Raw genomic sequence first — 15,182 nt, 5'->3', positions numbered from 1 at the left:
ATCACTCACATTCAACGTCCCAAACTAGTCATATGGTCCTAACACAACCACCAAGAATAAAGCAAAACACAGAAAACTCATGGTATCTGTTGAGCTCTACAATGAACTGTCACAATGGAGATTTGATTATTTCCAAAAAAATTAAATCCAAACCAAGCAAAACAAGTTGATTTAATTAAATCTGGGTGGTTTTTAAATGAACTAAACTTTAACCATTAGCATAAAACCAGAAATTTATCTGCCAAATCTGCAAAAGCCTAGGAAAAAGCAACTATTACAAGATAGAAAGGTCATTTTGAACCAAAGGAGAAAATACCTTGGAAACATGCTCACTCTCTCTTAATCTTGCGATTAAACCCATTAATTAAAGTCCTGTGTTGTTTTGCTTTTTTCCAATGCTTAATTGGTTTCCGATAGCTTGGATAGAAGGGTTGAAAGAGAAAGGTCAATAGAATTGAACAAAGTTTTACAACTTGTTGATATTTCCCGTGGCTGTTGCTGAAAGCACTCTTTATTTGTCATGGAATCTCTACTTTTCCTCGGTTACAAATGAAGTGACCAGTGTGCTGTCACCAGTCAAGACTGGTCATGGGATTTTCTCTCAGGATGGCTATTTTGACTTAGCCTCAAGGTATACAGTTAAAGCCACGATATGGAAAAGGACTGATTAGAACTAGAAGGAAAAATAAAAGGCCAGGTAGATACCTGATAACATAGGATAATTGATCTGGATCAAGGTAAATCAGCAGTCTACTTTCAAGATCTGAAATCAACAGCAGAGAAAGATTTGTCTATAACTCTGTAGTAACGTATGTGCATAGGTCCTTTGCATTTTTTTTTTTTTTTCATTTGCAACCATGTCCAGTATTAAGAATGCATGAACATCTGAGCAGTGACTGTTCTAGAGGAAAAAAGAGCTCAGGACATTTTATTTGTTGACTAAATGTCCAGATTAATTACAACAGTGCTAATTGCATTGTTTAATAGTAGCAGTTTTGCTGCAACGTTCATCTTTCCTGTAAATAAAAACTACCTTTCCCCAAAGAATTGGCAGTTAGATGAATTTCATTATGCTAGTCAAGGTTTAACCACCTGTCATATTTTTATTACAGAAATATTTTGGGTTGTAATTATCTGTGATGTTTCATACACTAGTAGGAAAAGTGCAAAGTTCTCAAGGGAAGTGTTCTGATTTACTTGGTTGCTGCTGAATGAAGTTCATGAAACATTTTATTTTGTAGGATTGATGGAAGGCATGATCTGGCAATGGTGCTAGGAAGAAAAGAAAATCCTAGAGGCATGCCTTTCAAAGATGTTACAGGCTATGAATTTAAGATTGATCTTGGTATCCCAGCATGAGAATAAAAATCTCAATACATAAATCAATTCTGAAAGCACCCTTTCACCCTTCCATGTGCTCTCAGCAACAGGAGCTCCTCTACCTGAATCCTAGATTCCACACCTATCTCACTCTAAGGAGATTTTTTTTTTATTCTCCTATACCCCCAAATCCTTTCCTTCTGCCTTCAGATATGCATGGAATGGTGGATGGTGGTGGTGGTGTTGTGATCTCAAGTAACTGGCTGGGGTCTCCCATAACACTATTTCCAGCCTATACACTATATACTCATCCCAGATTGCAGTGATCCAAATTGCAACCACAAAATATTTCACCTGTGCCTGACTTTCTTACTTTGCTCTGTACTCAACCTTTTCTTGTTTTCTTGTCTTGTCTTGTCTTGTCTTTTCTTTCTTTTCTTTTCTTTTCTTTTCTTTTCTTTTCTTTTCTTTCTTTCTTTCTTTCTTTCTATTACTGTCATCTACCTATATCCATATAATATGTATAGATTTTTTTATATGCTTTCAAAGTTGAGTTGACATCAGACATATTTCTCTTTATTCTTTTATCCATCCGTCCATCCATCCATCCATCCCTTCAATAAATGTTTACTGAACACTTAAATTAAGGATGGCCAAACTGGGTTGAATTCCAGCAGGCAGTTTCTCAGTTAACTCACCAAGTTCTAAAATCTAGTCCCTAACTATGAAATCCTAGAGAATCACTTTGGTCAGTACTATAGGAGATCAAGCACTGATGACACACATGATAAGCAAAATGGAAAACCCATTTACTATTTTACAATAAAAGTCACTTTCAAATGGTCTAGAATATCATATCTCTGTAATAAATATATAAGAAATCTACATAACCAGGTTACAAAGCTCCATGAGAAAATATATACACACTGATTTGTGATCAGACACAATCAGAACTAGAGAAGCTACAGAAATTGAGTTTAATGGCATCAGATAATCTAAGACACATTTTATAATAAGATTGTGGTATAGTTTCTGGGGCTTCGGTGACTGACATTTAGTGAATCGTTGTCTTTCTCCTTCTTCGGGCATCCTTGTCATTGTGACTAGGAAATCAACATTCAGTGGTTATGATTTTTCTCTTCACAATACTTGGCAAGGACACTACTGACCCTTAGCTACTTGACTCTTCTTTTTGTCACATTGACATACATTGTTACATTCTTTCCTTATAGTGTTGATTCTGAACTGGGAAGATTTTTGCCTTCCAAGAAACATTTGACAACGTCTGGGGACAATTTTGGTTGTGACAAGTCAGGGAGAGCATATGGCATCTACTAGGCAGGGGCCAGGAATATTGCTAAACATCCTACAATGCACAAGGCAGTGCCCATAACAAAGAATTATTCACCCCAAATGCCAATAGGATCAGGGTTAAGAAACCATGCTCTAGTGATGTTATTATGGTCAATCTGCTTATAGTGTAATTTTGTTTTCCTTGGAGCTATTCTGAATCCTAAAAATACTCTGCCAATCCTGTTTTCACCCACTAAGTGTAAATATTAGGTTTAACTAGCAACAAGGCAATGTTATTTCCCATTTTCAAGTACTTGATAACTCACTGTGTATTCACAAGCACTGACAATAACTACTATTAGAATCATCTTCCTGTTCCCTTACCACCCCTCAGAAGGACTTTTGTAATAATAGTCAAATTTATCAGGCATTAACTTCTGCAAGACATTGTTCTGGCTATCTTAATTTATTTAATTTTCCCAATAGGTCTGTGAGGTAAATACTATTTTATTCCCATTTTACAAATGATGAAACAATGTCACGGAAATACTACCTACTTTACTAAGGCCACTTAGAAAATGCTACAGCTGGGATTTAAATCCAAGTACCTTATTATGTTATGTTTAATGATGATGTTTGGTCTAGATGGGCTTTTAAATGCTACAAACAGTAAAAAGAATAAAGTTCCAACTCCTCTGATCTGCTTCATAGTACTCTAAACCTTGACCTTCTCTTCTTCCCTTGACTTCCTACCTCATACCCTGAAATATAGAAACTCCACCTCTATTTTTCTCATGCACATTACCAGGACTGACAATTTGCTCAAAAGGTCTTCTCAACTGGAATGCCCTCTGGCTCTTGCCACCTATTCAATTACACCTGGTTTCCAAAGCTGTGTTAATAAGGCTTGCCTTTTCCCTGAAGTCTTTTATCCCTGGCTGCTATAGTTCATAATAATCTGACTTTTTTTTTTTTTAAAGATTTTACTTATTTATTCGACAGACAGAGATCACAAGTAAGCAGAAAGACAGGCAGAGAAAGACCTGCCGAGCAGAGAGCCCAAAGCAGGTCTCAATCCCAGAACCCTGAGATCATGACCTGAGCTGAAGGTAGAGGCTTTAACCCACTGAGCCACCTAGGCGCCCCATAATGACCTGACTTTTATAATACTTACTATTTTGAAGAAAAAAGTTGGCCTTTAAACATCTATTCTATGATAGATATAATAGATAGCAATAAGTATAAGATAATATGAGATAGATAAAATAGATAAGTACATTTTAAAATAGGTCCAAACTGGATTAAAAAAAATCTATGTTCTATTTTTTATCACCTATATGTGATCTTGTATTGAACTTCAATTTTCCATATGTAACATGTATATAATATCCCCCTACACAGATATTGTATGTGTCTTATTATTTTACTGATGGGAGAGACTATATATATATACACAGAGAGAGAGATCTATATATCTCTATATAGAGACATAGATACACATATACTCATATGCACATATGTCATGTTTTACATAGTAGATATAAATAAATATATATACGTGTGTGTGTATGTGTATATCCATAGCTCTCTATATCCTGTAATCAAGAGAAAAACCAAGTTTTAACTCTGGATCCGCCATGTATAGGCCAAATGATCTTAGGCTACTCACTTAATTTGCTGAGCCTCATTTCTTTTCTTAATAATGAAGAGAGCACTCATGGATTAACAGATTACATGCTTGATACAACTGTAGGCTTCCTGGAGACACGGGCAGGGATGGACCATCACAATAGTCCTTAACTACTTCAGGCTCTATTTACTACCAGATTTCAACGGAGGAAATTATGGATCCACTGTTCTCAGTCTAAGGCTCTGTTCACAGAGTCTAAAGGATCCAAATTATTCTAGGGTTAAAATATGTGTGCCTCTAACTAGTAAATGTGACTATGTTTACCATCACAGGGCAATCCAAAAAAAACTTTAGCTCTTCGGGGATTTCCATAATATTTGTTTTTTTCTTTATTTCCTACTTATTCCTGCTATCTTTGTGTCTTATTCTTCTCCCCACTCATAAGAAATCTGGAGTACGAATATAGAAGAGCAGGTGAGAACAGAGTTCCCAAAACTGGCTTCATATTGCTCAGCTAAGTTCAGCTCTTCTTGGTCTATTTCTCCATTAAGTCCAATAATCTCATCATTATTGCTATAGAAAGATGAATTAACTTAGGTTTTCTAATTATTTCTCAAAGTCTTCAATCTGGCTATACTTCTTAATTATAATACAAGGTCATTATTTTACCTTAGATACTTGTAGATATTCAGTTGACCCATGTGTAAAATGAGAAGAATATTTGTTTACCTATATTGGAACTTGAGGTAAGATACATCCCTAGAGAACAGGACTCTTGTTTTCATCATTAAGTATTTCCAGCACCAGGCTGGTCATACACACACAGTAGCTCTCAATGTTAGTTAAACTGAATTAAAATAAGTTACAATATATAAAAGCTTATAAACTTATAATCTCCTTAAATTTAACAAGTTAATGACACTCTGAATTAACATAAATCTATGTTAATGACATTCTGAATTAACAATCACACTTTTTTTTCACAACTAATGAATTAGAAAGATAACTTTTTATGATTATATAACCATAGTCAGAAGGAAAATACCATTTAATCTACAGAATAACTAAAATTAGTTTTTTATATTTGTATATAAAATAATTTGTATATAAAACCAGATATCTTTTTTCTAAAACTCATGGTAGGGTCAATATACTGGCTTAGGTACAAGTTCTCAAAATTGTACTTGCGTTTTCCTTATATGTGCATTTTTTATGTATTTCATTCTACTGAAAGACTCCTTAGTGAACTCTGAGGTAAAGAAATGATGTTGGGTCTGACAAAAAGCTTCTAATGTTGACCTCTGATCACAGATGTTGTGCTACTTAGTGCAGAAAGCATCTTCTTTCAAAATATAATTAATTTTCTGTAGTGCTTCAAATAATATATTCAACTCCTCACTTTTAATTAAGATTCTTTTTCTTGCTCCAAGTTTAAATTATGTTCTGAAAGCAATTTTTGTCAATTGCTTTTTCATGTGAGAAATATAATTATGAACTAAATTTTGTTAGTGTCATATTCATATTTTTAATAATAAAGTTGTGAATAAAAAATGAACAAAGATTCTTACACACGTTTAAAATGTCTCATGCTATAAATAGAGTAGAACAATTACAGAATATACTGATAATGCCTAAGTATCTTGGTTTTCCAAAGAACAGATATGTCTCCCTGGTAGCTTTTATATAATCAGCATACTGTAAATCAATTATTAGGAGCTTGAGTATAAATAGAAAAGTAAAAAACCTTTCTTTAAAAATGTACTGTAAATCTTTTCACTAATTTTCATAATAATCATTTATATTGTTAGTATTTGACTATAGATTCATCAAAAAGGAATTTAAAACTTAGAATGGCCTTTTAAAAGTAATCAATTTAAGACACTGATACTATATGCCTTTTGGGTTATCATGGAAAGGAAAGTTGGTTAAAGGTGATTTTTTTTCTTTCATACCCAAAGATCTTGGAGATACAACATTTTCTGTAGGAAGATCGACATGTCCATTCTCCAGATTCTTCACTGTTAAGACAGAGCTGTTGTGATTGCAGCCACAGTGGCAATTTCTCAATTCTGTCTTCATAAATCATAGCTGCAGACCTCAGAGGTAGCAGTTACCCTGGTAGGGAAGTTCTGTATTTTTTTGAGTATTGTTCCTGAGATCTATTCTGCAACCCCCTCTCTAATTTTAAAGGCAAGTTTCTTAACAGCTAATTTCCTAAATCTCTTCTTCCTTGCATGACTCTATTTCCTGCCAAACCCTGAGTGACACATTACATACTATTTTGCTTTAGGGAATAGAAAAACAGCAACAACAACCACCACCAAATCCTTTGACACCAAAAACAGTAAGAAGATATGAAAGTGTGACAGTCGTTACCCACTCATTGGCTCCTTAATGATTTAAGTTGCTCCACAGATACTAGATTCCACTGTTCATTTTAATCTAGGTCCCTTTAGTCAGAATTGGAGCAATTTCCCAGAAGCCAAGGAGGCTCTGTGAGCATATGTGGACCTCTCAATTCCATGTGTTCTCGGTGAAGGGATCAGACAAATTGTGCCAACTTGTGTTACCGTGGAACTATACTCAGCTAGTTGGAGGATTTGGGAACTGGAAAGCTGTCACTGGACTGGGCTACAAGTGACAGCTGAGTCCATGGAGCACCAGTTACACTGAAATGGCAGGAAAAGGCCCATTTTTTCCCCCATTAAAATGTTATGAATTCTAAAGCAAATAACACAGTTGTTTCTGTTTTGGTTACTTCCAGACGAAGGAGGGCATGCCATTTTTGAATAATGTTGAATAATATCAATGAGCGACTGACCTGGGTCTTTCCGGAGCCTTGGTAGGACTGATAACAGTGGGGCTCCTGCACAGCAGTTTTGGGAATAAATGTGTGATTTAGAAGTCTTATATAATTTACTACCAATTTTCATGATTTTTTCTGCTTTTATGGAAACATTAGGTAAAAAATACAGATATACATCAAAGCGGTCTCCTATGTTCTAGGGCCTACCAAAATTTGTTCAGAACTGCAGAGGAAATCAAGTGACTAAGGATGGAACATGGTACATCTGATAAATGGGTCTTGGCATCAGACAGATCTATACACTTGAATTCCTTGTCACCTATTTAGCAGCTGTGCTGTGGGGAGGGATTCTTAACTTCTCTAAGGCTAAATTTCTTCATCTGGAAATTGGGAACCACCACATATTTCCCATAGGATTGCAAAAAACAAGGGCATCATTATAGTCCTTGCATGTAGATGTTTGGTAAATGTTAATTCACGCCCCACTCTCCCAACTCCATCCACTGCCCTTGCAGTGGTTTCCAAAGGAAATACTTTTATAAAATGTCAAGGTGAGGAACTGGGAACTTTTGTTCCTGTTTATAGAGCCTGATGTAGTTAGAATTTTGGATTTAGATTAGAATTCAGAGTATGAAATGCTGGTAGAAGTTCTGGTGGAGCTGAGGTTAAGTATTTATAGGCAAAGTTTTGAAGTGAAGGAAGCTTGTAGATAATGTAGAGTCCTTTGCCTATTTTATCTCTCTTCTTATAATAAGGCTAATGGTTTAATTATTGGAATAATAAATTTATCAATTAAATTTTTTATCCCCTTGCCTGTTTAAATATTCTAATATTTCTGGTGATGACATTCTAAAAAAAAAGAAGACAATTTGGTACTTGATGGATTAATGGGTCATCAAGAGCCTCATGTCAGGATGAACTGACTTGATACTAGCCAGTCAATGGACCTTAACTTGAAAACTTTCCTAATAATCATCCATATATATATATATATATATATATACATATATATATACACATATATATATGTATATATATATATACATATATATATATATATACATATATATATGTATATATATATATTTATTTTTTATTGTGGGAATTTCTGTTTATATCTGCTTGGCAAAAAAAAAATGTCTTTTCTATTGATAGAACTCAATTTATGCTCACTAGATACCGTGCTGTTCTTTACTTTTCCTCTTTTTCTATCCTAGGAACATCTGTGAACTTCTTTGAATGCACCCTTATGGTGCTCGTGACTCCCCAGTACTTCTACTAGAGAGTTCTTCTCATGTAGAGAGTGTGCTGGGAGCCAAATCCACCTGGGATGGAATCTCTGTTCCTCCACTGAGTTAGTACAAGTGTCTGACGTGTTACTCAACATTAGAGCCTCAGTTTCTACATATATCTTCAAAAGTGGGGATAACACCTTCGAGGGATGTTGTGAGGATTCAGTTAGAAAATGTATGAAAAACATTTGCACATAGGAAGTACTCTGTAAATGGTGGTTGCAATTTAAGAACTGTTCTGGTTGATGTTTGTGAGGTCCGTTACGTAGGACTCTTGTGTGGGCACTCACTGACAATTCCCCCATTAGGAATGCTAAGATGAACGAGATTCAGAACATGAAGTCTCAGCTTTCCTACAAATACTTAGGTCCTTTACTGATCTGCATGGTTTTTCATCTGTGTCAAACAATTAAAAAGAACAGAAAAGGATTCAGAATTCCTACCAAAAGTGAGAGAGGACAGAGCTTGGCATTAGCTCACCAATTCAGTGTTTTCTTTGGAGGACAAGTTAAGGAGTTACCATTTATGCATACAACTGGGTTGTGTTGAGCAGTAGGTAAAATTCTATCTTCATTCCAACAGAGCTTGTGCAGATACTTGCTGATTTTGTTTGCATAAAAAGCAATATTCTTGAAACCTAGCTTTTAAGTAAGAAAGCTTAGAATAGGGACTGGGAAACTAACTGGAAATTGATCCTATTCTAAACATCTGACTTGCCTACTAAAGGCAGGCTCTGTGGGTACTTTTTAATTGAATCAATTATCAATCCTACCTCACTTCTACCTTCTAATTACCATGAGCGGAAGACTCTACTAAATCTCCTGAATTTCTCAACTATGCTGTAGAGATTGCACTAAGCACTGATTTAGCCTCCCGTTAGCTAGATCTATTTGGGCGTCGACCCAGCACCATTCACTTGTCTAAGTGACATTTATTAAAGTTCAACATTAGAAGATCCCATATTTCATGTTAAACATCTTATTGTAAAAATTACAATCACATTTTCACAATGATATACCTCATGCTTCAGAAGTCTTTATGTCACATCTCAACTTATTACACATTCCAAAGGAGGAGAGCAATTTTAAAAGCTTTGTATTTCTCATTATGTTTATTTTCCCATCCACTTACTAAAACTGTACCATACTTCAGAGTCTCATGAATAGTGAAGGCAGATTTCAAGGAACATCAGACTTATGATGGCATCCTTAACTTGACATTCATAGAAAAATCTGAAAGTACACGCATGGCTGGTTTTATCCTGAACTGCACTTAATTTAAACCCAGCTCTTTATTTTTCCCTGAAGTGTCCGCTACATTTGATATATCTTCAGTTTCCATAAGCTGTTTACACCTGCTGAATATCAAGGGCATTCCATACCCAGAATAATTTAAGCCAATTTGATGAACTGATTTGAATAGCGATAATATAAAGAAAAATAAGCCAACAGAAAAAGAAACTACAGCATTTTAGAGTGGAAAGAACGATTACAGAGTTATTTCTTTCATTCCCTTCCCTCCCTCCCCTTAGTTCACAAAGTAAGGCTTTTGCCAAGGTCCTATAGTTAGTTGGTGGCAGTCTAGTCCAGAACCAATTGCTCTTAATTCTTCGACGAGTGTTCTTTCCATAGTGCCATGTCGCCAAATAAGTAAAGCCAAGGGTTACTGTTACTCATCAAGCTCTAGCAATGTTAAACTACAAAGTGTAAATAACTAACTCATGCACTAGATATTAGAATATCAGTAACTACAATTAGGATTCCTTTTTTGTTCTTTTGGACAGATGCATTTGAATCAGAAATTGAGTGTTGTCCTACAAATTTACAGCCTTAAAGTCCCATAAGAACACCAGTATGCTGGCCATCTGCCCACTGCTTTCCTTCAGCTACATAATCATCCAACAGCCTATGTCCTAGTCAACAACTTTGGAAACTGAGTAGATCTAAACCTGACAGAGTCTTAATTCTTTTTACTCAAGAAGTGCAGTGGCATACAATGAGATATGCTGACCTCTTTATATACAACTGGGTTATAATTTTGATGTCTACAGGAAGAAGATTCTGGGCTCCGTGAAAGATGAGCTATTTTCCACTGACTATGATTACCAGCTTTTCTGGAGGTGGAGAAAAGGCTTTAAGCACTCCCCTCTGATTCTTCTCTAGGCCAGCTGCTGGAGCCATTAAAGCCCGAGACTATTCATACCATCTGCCTATCCCACCCATGGTCCACAAACCCAGGTTTCTTCTTATAAAAAGGAAAGAAAGAAATACAAACCACAAGAGAGATTGGTCACAGCCATACACAAAAAAGTTGATCAAATCAGGGTAAAGGGAATTTTATATGGTTTGGAAGGTTAGTGAGGTTGTTCACACTTGGTGTTTGTTGCTTTTTTTGAGCCAGATATGTTCCTTTATTCAAAAACTAGTGTCCGGTGGTGTCAAATGGATAAATCAATACAATCACTTCTAATATTTTTTTACTTTCCATTTATGCAACTCTTTGAGCCATTTCTTTCCTGTAGAGTACTCTGCCAACCAACCCAATGAACGTTAATCTGACGAGGAAAGATGCATTCATTTTGCTCATCAGGAAAAAGAAAAAGGAAAATGTATTGTACTTTCATGTATATGATGGAAAACTAGACCTTACTATTCTCAGTGATAAGGGGCAGAGAGTAAACCTAATACAGCTTTCTGTATAAAGTAATAACATATTTTTAAACATGTACCACTCAGGCATATATCTGAATGAGTAAATGAAGAGAAAGAAGCCTTTCAAGTATTTGCTACTGCTCAGAAGCTTTTGAAATTTTTCTTTTGAGCTAGTTTTCCAGGGAAGTGTGTAAAACTCTCAAGAAATTTAGTTTCATTTGTTTACAGATTTCCTTCTACTTTGTTCTACAATGCTAATAATCATACTTATTCTCTAATAACCCTATTCTAAACATTTAGCAACAAATACAATTAGGCTATTTTAAAAAAATATAATTCATTTTCAAAGAACAAAAATCTGGCAACTTGATTCAGAAATAATTGCAGAAGAACATGATTCATATTCTAAAAGCAGCTTTAAAAGGAGCTTCTAAATCAATGATTCTTATTTGAAGTAATAAGGCTAAGGTTGAAACAGACATATAATATACATCTGTTGCTGTATGTTGGTTTAAAATTCAGTTGGATCTAGTATCTCCAGTTCTATGCCTGCATGTCTACCTATAATTCAACCTACCATCCCAGCACATGAACCTACACTGCTTAAAGATATCAGGAATAGTTAATTATATTCTTGATCATCTTCAACTCACAGAATTTCATGTCATTGGAAGAAAAAAAACTATATATATATATATATATATATATATATATATATATATATATATATAGTTTTTGTAGTTTAACCCATAGGTTGATATCACTCTCTTTTCTTACTACATGCTTAGAACTACACTTTCATGATGAAAATTACAAGTAACTGGAAAGATTCACTCATGCCCACAAAAACATATTGTCTTGTTGAATATTAACAAATATTTTTTATAAGCTTTAAAAGTACTGATGTGTCTTAAGAATTAAAATTCTTTTCCTCTATGCAGTATACTAGAAAATTTTGCTCTATTTTAAAATTTTAAAAACAAATCAGACTTTTAAATAAATATATGTTCAGCAGCTTCTCTCCATTAGTCCTCTCTGATCATTGTCCTTTACAACTATGGGAATGGGATGTTGACCACTTGCGTATCTACACCTTTTGGCATATTGGTAACTGCTCTTCTTAAAAGGAAGCAGTTCCCGTAACTCTTCTATCTGCTTACATCTGCTTCTCTATGAAAGATAATTTAACATAACGGAAAATTTAAAATAATTTTATTCTTGATATTGCTTCTTTTTAACATGTTTATGTTATGTTATGTTAGTTTATACTAACTTTAAGTGCTTAAATATGTAGAAACATCATTGTGAGTTACACCTCAATCAGCTCTTCCATAAACGCAATTTCTTTCATACCTTAAATCTATGTTTTTCATTTTATCACATTTTATGGAATAGTTTTAGGCCTTTGGTTTTATTGATTTTTGTCTTTTACTTGGTATACACTGGTATTTCTTTTGGCTTCCAATAAATTTAAAATATTTCCCAATAAAACCATCTCACCAAATGATAAAGTATGAACTTGGGAGAGAAGTTTAATTTTAACTACCTTCCATTTCATTTTGAAACTTTTAAAATTGGTCATTGAAGTTCTTCATGATATCTAGTATAATGGGAAAAAGCATCTAAAATTTATATCTGTGCTCATACCTGCCTTGAAAATTAATTTGTGTCTTTAATAAATATTAAGGATAGAAAAGACCAGAATTTCATCAGTAAATGAAAATGATTATTTTTTTCTTGTAGTTAAGAAGCACAGCCAATTTAACTGTGGTTGGTTAGATTCAAGAGTTAACTAAATGCAACCTTTAGGCTCAGTAGAATATTCAAACCAAAACACTCTGTTTTTACTTTTTAAACACTTGAAAATTAATCCAATATTTTTATGTATTAATTCCATTAAATTCTTTTATATACTTCTGAATCTATATTACCCAAAGAACAACATATGCTGCCTTAACTTTGTATACTTAACATGTTAAAGTGAAATAATCTTATCTAATCTCTCAATAGATGCTGCTAATTTAGTGCTTCTGAAATTGTCTTTTGTGTACTATTAAGGTAATTGAAAATCCTATTTGATGGAGGTTCTGAACTCTTGAGTCCTTTATCTGTATACTTTTCCTAGTTAGTCTTTATCACATTCTAGATTATTATAACACTAATGTCTCATCATTATTTACCCATATCTCCTGAAGTTCTATTACATAAAAATCCTATATAGCCTGAAATCTAAGAGTAGAAAATTCATTTACAGTATGTATTTTTTAAAAAATCAACTTTCACTTTAGGACACTTTAAGACTTTTACCACCCCCTCCCAGTCCCAATAAATCATACAACTGGCAATTAAAAGACACATATTTAGGTCCAAATTGAGGACTTCAATGGATATAAATCATATGATTGGCTTATGTTTTAGCAAAAATATCAAGAGTTAGTTCCTAAGGATCTTTTCTCCCTAATTTAATTTGAAAGAACAAAGAACTGATCTAATGGAAGCCTCCGTGTGCATATGCAGGTGTGTGGATGCTCATGTCACCTCATGCCCAACAATCCTATTTCTGTGACCAAGTCCTGCCTTCCATGACTAGAGACACGGCTTCAAAAAAAATGTATCTTTGAATAATTAGGCCCTGAGATAAGATTCTGGGGAAACAAAATGAAAAGACTAAATGCAGTCAACTGTTTATGGGGCAGGGAACAGACTGATGGAATTTCATATTATCTATAGTTAAGGCCCAGTAGAGATCTGGGATGACCACCTCCCTCTCCCACTCAGCTTGGAAATCCATCAGCAGCCAAACCCAGATTCCTTTTGGAAAGGGGTACAGGAGCCAAGCTGGTCACAACTGAATTTGGCTGGGTGTATAGGGGTGTGTGAGGCGAGGGTGTCCCTGGAACTCTCACCCCAGAACCCTCTCTTATTCACTAGACACCAAGGAAATCTAGCTCCAAGACTGTTCCTTTCCTCCCAGACATAGTTATTAGTGGTGGAGTAATGTGGTAGTTCACAGAATTACTCAGTTGAGCCTTGCCTTGCAAAAACAGCTAAGCCATCCTTACGTAGTTACAAGTTGACTACATTTTTTTTCATGGAGTTATCCAGCACCTATTCCGAGTGCCATTAATAGATTACACAAGAGGCATACATTTTAATGTATGCATTTATAAGAGCAATAACACGCACTTGAGTAATACCTTTTCCTTTCATGGTGCTGGGTTCATGAACACCAATGAGAATTTTCTGACCAAAGAAAATATGTAACAAATGTTACTCCATACTCAAGATCAATAGATAGGCTGGACACACATGTGAGTTTCTAAATAAAGCCATGATTTTTCACAGGACTGACACATTTTTGTTGCATACTCTGAATATGTCTGAACATTTTATTAAAAGATATACTGAGTGAATATTGTAGATTATCCAAGTACAATTTATCAGTATAAAAGTGATTATAAGATCATATAAATCAGACTTATTTCTATCTTAGATGTTTCTTCACTTTTATGCAAAGTTAAGAGTAACTTTAATGAGTAGTATTACTGGAATTGGCTATTAGGAGTGGTGGCTACAAATCCAAAGAATAATTGTTTGATTTTAATATTCAGATTCATTGAATTTTTAATCATCTACTTTATAGGAGTTATTCAAGGACTTCTAATTGAATTTATGACCTTATACTGAAATCATATCACAAAACTCTTTATGTTTACTCATATAAACCTAGTTATTTTACCCTTATATTTATTTTCCCTTCGTAGTAGTTCTTTGGTACTCTAAAGAGAGATGACTTATTTAAGAAGTTAATTAACTAATGCAAAATTTACTCCTATTATCTTCATATTTAATTAAGACTTCTTATTTATGTCATCGCCTTAGCAAGGACTACAAGTTATTCCTGAATGTCAGGCTCTTATCTATTTCCCTCAGCTTTTAAACATAATAAAGTGCCTGGATTCTTTATTCAGTATTTCAGATCTCCTTTCTTTCATGTCACAAAAGATAAATGCACATGGCTGCACTGACAACATCACAGCTTTGAAATGCGTCCACCCGTTACCTTATAAATAGTTCAGTCACTTACTTTAATCCATCTTCTTCTGGCCATCACTCTAATGTCAAACTTACAAGTTTAAGAATGCACTTTTCTCAACTTCTAGCTTTAAAGCAAGAGCCCAATAGTCTAT

At 34.5% G+C, this 15,182-nt stretch overlaps 1 protein-coding gene across 6 annotated transcripts in view; it reads right to left on the bottom strand.

Moving 5' to 3' along the window:
- The window catches only part of MAGI2 (membrane associated guanylate kinase, WW and PDZ domain containing 2), a 1,351,061-nt gene that overhangs the window by 954,345 nt on the left and 381,534 nt on the right, over nucleotides 1–15,182 (bottom strand). The gene's annotated exons all lie outside the window — the stretch shown is intronic.

Source organism: Lontra canadensis, unplaced genomic scaffold (assembly GCF_010015895.1).
Source record: "Lontra canadensis isolate GAN:19392208 unplaced genomic scaffold, GSC_riverotter_1.0 scaffold48, whole genome shotgun sequence".
Lineage (NCBI taxonomy): Eukaryota > Metazoa > Chordata > Mammalia > Carnivora > Mustelidae > Lontra > Lontra canadensis.
Note: the sequence above shows the minus strand (reverse complement) of the source record. Positions and strands in the feature narration are given on the sequence as shown.